The sequence below is a fragment of the Myotis myotis genome, unplaced genomic scaffold, assembly GCF_014108235.1.
Source record: "Myotis myotis isolate mMyoMyo1 unplaced genomic scaffold, mMyoMyo1.p scaffold_m19_p_17, whole genome shotgun sequence".
Taxonomy (NCBI): domain Eukaryota; kingdom Metazoa; phylum Chordata; class Mammalia; order Chiroptera; family Vespertilionidae; genus Myotis; species Myotis myotis.
Genome location: NW_023416321.1, coordinates 13794477 through 13802928, shown reverse-complemented (window position 1 = coordinate 13802928; position 8452 = coordinate 13794477).

Below are 8452 nucleotides of genomic sequence, written 5' to 3'. Positions count from 1 at the left end.
GGATGGAGGGACGTGGTGGGTAGATGGGGGGACGTCTCTGTCGTCCCTGGGACTGGATTCATCACCAGTTGCAGCAACGAGACATCAAACCCGTTTTCAAACCTGCTTTTACTGTGGGCATCCGCTTATCCAAGCCACGGTCCAGGGTTTCTTCCCGCCCCTCGACGACCCCAAGAGTGAATGTCGAGAGCAGCCTTGATGTGGAAAAGTCGGCGGAGGCAGAGACTGGCTAAGATTCCACCCGCTTGGCTCTGACAGTGGTAGGAGTGTCGCGGACTGACTGTTGAATGAGGGTTGACCCCTAGGGCATCGCTGGGTAGCCCCGTCTCCATCCGCCACAGCCACTTGCTGCTTGGATTCTAGTGGGCCAACCTCATGCTGATACCCATCACACGAGATTGTGGAGGTCAAGGAGAGTTTTGCCTGATTCCAATCACTAGTGGCCGAGAGTCAGTTTACTAACCTATAAAATGGGGCAAATAGCGTGCCGTTCTTACTGGCCTAGAAGACCATGGATGAGACAGTGCTCCAACCCCCCGCCTATGTAAAGGGATACCCTTCTATGACTCTGATTAGGCCCTAATCATTAGGGTGACATGGGTGATGGCCGCCAGCAGCCAGTTGCTCACCACTTTCATTAAATTGATCTGAGGCATGCAAGAAAGCAAGAGGCAAAATGCCCTCTGTGGACCTGCCATCAAGATAATAGAGTCACAGCCCTAGCCGGTTTGGCTCAGTGGATAGAGCATCAGCCTGTGCACTGAAGGGTCCCGGGTTGGATTCCCATCAAGGGCGTGTGCCTCGGTTGCCGGCTTGATTCTTGGCCCTGATGCACGCGGGAGACAACCAATCAATGTGTCTCTCTCACATCCATGTTTTTCTCTTTGTCACTCCTCCTCCCCCAACTCTCTCTAAAAATCAATGGAAAAATATCCCTGGATGAGGATTAATAACAACAACAAATTTTTTTTAAAAAGATAGTAGAGTCACAGCCCTGGACACAAAGCTCACGTCGTCCAGATATGTCAAGATTGTGAGTTCCATCCCTGATCTCTCCCCCCCTTTCTCTAAAATCAATAACATTTTTAAAAAAGATACTAGAATCACTATTTATACTTGGTTGATTAGGCCCAAACTCTTCATTAACCTACCTATATACCTCAATTGCCCTCTCTGTATAATGGGATAGCACTGTAGGTTTGGTGAGAAGAAAATGAGAAAACCATGCAAAGGCTATTGTAAAGCTACAAGGAAACCAAGGTGTTCTTGCCATCTCTACTACCCAAGAGAAATGAAACTGTTAAAGAATGGCTTCCGGGGTGGGGGGGGGGGGGTAGAGGGTAACTTGGGGACAAGGACACATATGTAATATCTTAATCAATAAAAAATATATTAAAAAGAAAAAGTAAAAAAAGAATGGCTTCCAGAGGTTTGGGACTGTGGTGGGGGGCGGGAGGGGCTTGTGGGACTGTGGTTGGGGTCTTTAGGAGCCTCCTGGTCCAGTTCTGGTTTGAACAATTAGTTGGAAAAGGTGAGGTGAGTCAGGGTGAGGCCAGGAGCCAAGACTGATTATGCTCTCAGAAGGACATGACATGCAAGTTGAAGTCTGAAGGAGGAGTGGAGCTAGTTTGGCAAAGGGAGCTGTTCCTTGGCTCTCAGAAGTCAAGGGAAAATAACTTTTCCGGTGAGTCAACTGAGCCCATGATGCTGAGAGGCCTTGGTAGGGCCTGGCCAAGCCTACTTGAGTAGACACAAATGGAAAACCCTTGGGCTCTACACCACAGATGCTGATAAGAGGAGATTGATCTGGCACTGGCCCCCAAAGAATTTCAAGACCTAAAACCCAGACCTGAGGACCAGGTGCAGAATTTTTGCCTTTTATGGTGGCCAAAGAGTTTCTGGGCTGATATGAGTTGGGGGGCTGTGAAAAGCAATAGGCTCTATGCTCTTGTGAGCTGTGTGGATATAATCACTATTTGTAACAGGCAAGACCACTAACCCTGCTAAGGAGACAGAGCAGGCACATCCTTTTACCCACACCCTTATCACTGCGCACACTTTGCACGTAGCTGTGGCATTAGCTGTTTCAGATATAGACTAATTTTAAAAGGTCCTTGAACCGAATCCAAGACATCATTCTTGCCATCCTCAACCGTGAGCCAGACTTTAAGATCTGGCCTCGCACAGAAGCCAAGCACTGTGAAGATGAAAAAGTGTCCACTCAGTTTGTCAACATGGAGGTCACAGGTGTCCTCGGCAGAAGCAGTTTCAGAGGCGTGGCCACAGCCAGATCCCAGTAGGAAGTGAGAAGGTAGTAACAACTCTTTCAAGTCATCTGGCTGTCAAAGGGAGCAGAGAAAGGAGGTAGTAGCTGGAAGGGGATGTGAGGTTAAGGGAGGATTTTTTGTTAATTCTCACCTGAGGATATTTTTCCATTGATTTTTTTTTTTTTTAGGGAGAGTGGAAGGGAGGGGGAGAGACAGAAACGTCGATGTGAGAGAGGCACATCCATTGGTTGCACCTCGACCAGGGCCAGGGATCGAGCTTGCAACTGAGGTACGTGCCCTTGACTGGAATCGAACCCGGGACCCTTCAGTCTGCAGTCCAGCACTCTATCCACTGAGCAAAACCGTCTAGGGCTCAAGGAGGATTTTTAAGAATGGGAGAGGTTTAAATGCTGATGGGAAGGAGCCGATACAGAGCGAGCAGTTGATGATTAATAGAGAGGTGTGATTAACAATTAAATGAAGTCCCCCAAGGAGGTGAGAGAGTGGTCAACAATCTCACTTTGCCCAGCGGGGTTTACCAGAATGTGGGACTTTCAGTTTAAAAACCTGGCCGAAACCGATTTGGCTCAGTGGATAGAGCGTCGGCCTGCGGACTGAAAGGTCCCAGGTTCGATTCCGGTCAAGGGCATGTACCTGGGTTGCGGGCATATCCCCAGTAGGAGATGTGCAGGAGGCAGCTGATCGATGTTTCTCATCGATGTTTCTAATTCTCTATCTCTCTCCCTTCCTCTCTGTAAAAAATCAATAAAATATATTTAAAAAAAATAAAATAAAAACCTGGACAGTCCTGAGCAAACAAGGATAGATTGGTCACACTGGTGAGAGAGCGTGGATGCAGAGCACAGTGGCAGGCTGGACCCTGGTAGGGGGCACAGCTCCTCCATGGAGGCAAAAAGGAGGAGGAAGGAGGGGCATAGATGCAGGGAGGTTTGTGGATTTTATGGTGGAAGTTGATGGTATCTCCTTGTAGCTTCTGACTTCTGTGAGAGGTTGGAGATATGATCACCCATTGGACAGTTAACTTTACACTCCATCTGCTGCCTTTGTTGCTGGGCTGAAACATAATAGGTACTCAATAAAATTGGCTGAAGGAATCAATAAATGAGTGAGACTGGGGGTAGATGTTGCAGGTTAGGTACTCTGAGGAACAGACTCTGAGATCAGTGTGCAGGAATTTTATTGGCGAATACCCTTAGAATTAACACCTGTGGAAGAGAAGGAAAGGAAGCAGGATTAGGGAGCTGGGAGCTGGGAACTCTGAAGCTGGGAAGATTCTTCCGCCTTGTCCTGAGTTTAAACCTGCATGTTGATCAGTCATTGGGAACAAGCTGCCTGAGAAAGAGGTAGGACGTTGAGCAAGGCAGCTCACATCAGCAGAGACAATCCCTGGATGGGGCTGGTAGCCAAGAGCCATCTGCTGGTGGCACTGCCAGCAGCTGGGAGAATACAGGGGTGGGCAAACTTTTTGACTCGAGGGCCACAATGGGTTCTTAAACTGGACCGGAGGGCCGGAACAAAAGCATGGATGGAGTGTTTGTGTGAACTAATACATGTTAACACTGCTGCTGGTGAAGGAGTGGAGGGGAGAGCAAGAGAACCCTCCGCTCTTTCGGCTCCGAGGGCCGGATCCGGCCCGCGGGCCGTAGTTTGCCCACGGCTGGAGTAGACCCTCAGTCCTGGAAGAGACCTGGGCAGTGCCTCACAGCATCCATCACAGGAGGTGGAAGTTTATGGAGAGGGAGAGAAGTTTGCAGAAGCTGCTATTATGGTGGTAGAATGGTTCGTGTGGCAGGCACATATTAGGTACTGAGTAAGCTGTTGTCCTACTTAGAGGAAGCTCTCAGTATGGCCTTGGAGACAGGTAGGTAGATGACTGCTGGGGAGTCCAGGAAGGCTCCTTGGAAGAGCAGGCAAGGGACCTGGGCTTGTATAATGAGCAGGTGTTCTGTAGGCTAGGCCTAGCAGAATCATCCCTGGTTCTGGGCAGGTGGGGAGAGGTTTGTAACTCTCCTGGCCTAGGCAGTTGTCCTAGTCCAGACTGGGGCTCTTCACTCAAGGAACAGAGGGGCCTGTGCTGGGGGGCCTGGGAAGAAACCCTTGAATTTGCTCTTCACCATCTGGGAAAAGCCAGGCGCCCCACCCCTGCACCAGCTGTCCAGGCAGCAGGCATTATAGGAAGGGGTGCGTCTGGTGATTGAGGGGAGGAAAGACTGCTCAGGCTGGGAAGTAGTGAGATTCAACCCTCCCCCTACTCTAGGCAATGGCCAGTCAAGAGGGCTGTTCTCAGAAAGAGTAAGCCATGTGATCTTAGGTAAGTTAATGCACCTCTCTGTATCTCAGTTTTCTCATCCAAAAACATGGGTGTGACAATAGTAACTACCTTGGGGGATCATTGTGAGGCTTAAGTGGAATAGTACACAGTACAAAAGCTACTGTTATAACTTAGCTGTTGATACAGAGATGAGCGTACATGTGGTTCCTCCAGCTCCAGTATTCCCCAAGCCCTTGGACAAGAGAATAGAAAACCCTCAGCTGCCAGGGTTCTACCACCCACCACATCCCCAAAGGAATCGTTGCAGCAACAGCATGGGGGGTGGGGCTTGAGGGGGCTCCTGTTTTGGATGGATATATGCTTGTTGTCAAACTATAAGCCTCCACTTAGCCCAACTCCCTGAGAAATAACCCCTCTTAATGGTTTGGGCAGTCCCCCCTGCCCCTCTAAGAGAAGGTCCTGGATGTATCTGTGTGATCCTTGTGAGCGTGTTGAAACTCTGGGTGGTTTCTCATCCATCTCTGGGCCCTCCATGCCAAGCTAGAGCCTGGTGTGTTGGATGTGTTCAGTAACACCGAAATGAAAGAGCAAGTAGAAATAGGAACTGATGGGTAGGCCAGGGCCTCAGGGGTATCCCTGTGCTCTCACTCCAAATGGGAGGCCACAGAGCAGAAGGTGAGGGAGTCCACATCGGAGACCGGACTTGGGGCCCTCCATTCTCAGCACTTAGCTCCATACCCTGGGTACCCCAAACCAACCCCTCTCCCAGTGCCCACATTCACTTTGGAGTTACTGGGGGAGAACCACCAGATGTCTTCATCTTCTTTGATGATGATTATCACCATCCCAGGCATGGAAGTGCAGCCAAAGAATTTTCAGCCATGGAACTCAGAGACTTGGGTTGTAATAATAAAAATGCATTTGCATTTTGCTTCATAACTCACAAGCAGGTTCTCACCCAGGCATCACAACAGCCTTCGCATAAGTATTTTTTATTATATAGCCCCATTTTATAGGTGGGGAAACTGAGGCGCAGAGAAGTGAAGTGTCTTTCCCTGAAACACTGAGCATGGCCAGGACCTGAGTCCAGTGCTCCTGTCTCTACTTGCTGCATGTCTAGTGGGTCTCAGTTTTTCCAGCTGTGTAATGGGGGTTACCCATTCTATGGCTTTGCTTCTCAATTTTGGTGGGTGGGGCCAATGAGTAGCATGTGGAAAGTATGGGGGCGGGTAGCCCTCTGGCCCTTTTTCCTCCAGCCCCCAGCTGCACCTGTCTGTAGCCCTGCCACCCCTCCCAGTTCCAAGCATGTGTAGACTTCTCACTTCCACTTTATTATCACCTCATTTGTAGGATTTGAAGATTCGTTACCTGGAAGGGAGTGAAGAGTTCACACTTCCAGTTCCGCTTTTCAAATATGCCTCATTGCTTGTGAAAATAACCTTATTAACAGCATCTAACCTGCTATAGCTTATGGAGGCACCAGGTAAGTAAATGCAGGAGCCAGGGCAGGAAACAGCACTGCCAGCTGGGGGAGTGCAGCCTCTGGACCCCTGGATTTTCTCTCAGCCCTTGGCGATCCTGGAACTGTTGTCAGGGTCAGTAGGACATGGGTGAGGCCCAGAGTAGTCTTGAGCACTTGGCCGCCTTCTCTGGGTCCTTGCCGTTTGCCTCCTCTTCTGATGCTCAGAGATCCTCCTAGAAACAGCTCCCTTGCCTCCGCAGCTCCCCTGCCTCCTGGATGCTTGTCGGGGATTGATTCTCTGGGCAGCTCCCCCTCTGAGCAGTAAATGAAATATTGGTTACCAGGAGTGAGGCAGGAGGCAATTAACCCCTGGACCTCACCATGGTAGATGTGTTTGTAGCAAGCTGAAGAGGGGAGAGCTGAGCGCACCTGCCCGGCTTTCCTGCAAAGTCATCCAATTAGGGTAGTCCCCAGCGGTGGGCCCCCACACCCCTCTGGTCTCCATGACCCCAGAAACCAGGGCAGCACCAGCCCCTAGGGCTGGCAACTGCTGGAGCGCAGGATGGCCTGACACTCTTCGTGTGGGTGAGCTCCCGGGGTACCTCCATCCCCACACACCCCTGGAAGGGACATTATCCATTCATTCATCACACATCTCCCTAAAATGGAGGCAATCTGGGGAGGCTTCTTCCTTCCTCCCTCCATTCGGCCTGACCAACCTCCTTTCTGCCATCCAGGTAGCCCTATGCTCTAGAACAGGGGTCCTCAAACTTTTTAAACGGGGGGCCAGTTCACTGTCCCTCAGACCATTGGAGGGACAGGCTATAGTTTAAAAAAAAACAACTATGAACAAATTCCTACGCACACTGCACATATCTTATTTTGAAGTAAAAAAACAAAACGGGAACAAATACAATATTTGTATTTGCATGTGGCCCGCGGGCCGTAGTTTGAGGACCCCTGGTCTAGAATGTTCCTGTGCCAGCAAAGCCCCTGACTGAGGAGCAGGGGAGACACATGCCCTGCTTTCAGGGAACTTCCAGTCTGAGAGGGAGACACAGCGCCTGCACTCAGAGAGCCCCCAGTTGGACTAGGAGACAGGCTTTGTCCTTTGAGGGCCCTCCAGGCCCAGGGTCTGGTCTCAGAAAGCCCTAGTTCAACAGAAAAAGTACAATATCTCCCCCAGAGCCACTGAGAGAGGAACCACAGTCTCTGCATCCAGGAAAGCCCCACCCCCCCGTCTCAGTGCAGCTATTCACCTTGCCCCCAACTCACTCAAAACACTGTCTCCAAGGATTCCCAGTCCAATGGAAGATACACAGAGATTGCCTTCGGGAAGCTTCCCATTCTGATGGTGGAAACACGGTCCTTGACCTTGGGCATCCCAAGTCTGCGGAGAAAAAACAGACCTTGCCCTTGGAGAGTCCCTGTCTGATGGGGAAGACATCTCCCCAACAGGTTCCTTTGCAGCTGGGATGCTGCCCGAGTGACAGGTAGCTGACGGCTGGCCCTGCTGAACACTCCGGGTGCCCCACAGTCCAGGCCCAGCCGTATCACAGACTTGCTGCATGACCATGGGCAAGTCACGAATTTTCTTCAGACGATGATTTCCTCATCTGCAAAATGGAGACTTCAAGCTCATCTCTCAAAATGACATGAGGATCGTCCAGTCACCAGAAAGAAGAGAAAGCCAGCCAGCCAGCCAGCCAGGCAGACACTCCCTGCAGAAATGATTAGCATGCTTTTTATTGTAGCAGAGGTCCTAGACCAGTCCCTGTGGTCTCTGGGGAGAAGTGGGGTGCCCCCAGGTGTGGTGGCTGGGTAATTATGGGCCAATGTGGCCATTAAAAAAACCACAGGGGGCGGTGGACAGAATTGGGGGCCAGGTGGGGAGGAGCGCTGTCTAATCTAATCACTCTTCCCAAGGAAACTCTCATTCCAGCCAGATCTGCCAGGGGTTTTATTGGGTTTGTGGGACCTGCAGATTTCAATCTCCAGACCCCACAGGGAAGGAACAAGTATTAAGCTAATTTTATTAAATGGCCACAGCTGGGAAGCAAGGGAGCGAAGGGAGGATAAAGAAAGTCATTCAAGGCTGCCAGCTATGACAAGGGTCTATACATGGGACCTGACTGGAAGGGAGCCCGCCCTCTCCTTCCTGTCTCTCTGGCTGAGCCAGCGGGATGGGGGGTGGGAGAGGCCAGATGGGACCTTTTCCTCAATGTAGAGCCTTGGGATTCTCCAGAAAGCTTACCCCATGGCTGCTTCCAGGGCAAATGCCTGTAAATATACCAAGCTTCTGCAGGGCAGGGGCAGTGGGAATGGAAGGGCTAAACATGTGGGGAGGGAGGCTGAGCTGCCTCAATGTCATCCTTCCTCAGTTTTGCTTTGGAGATCCCAGATCTTTGTGAAATATGGTGTACCAGGTAA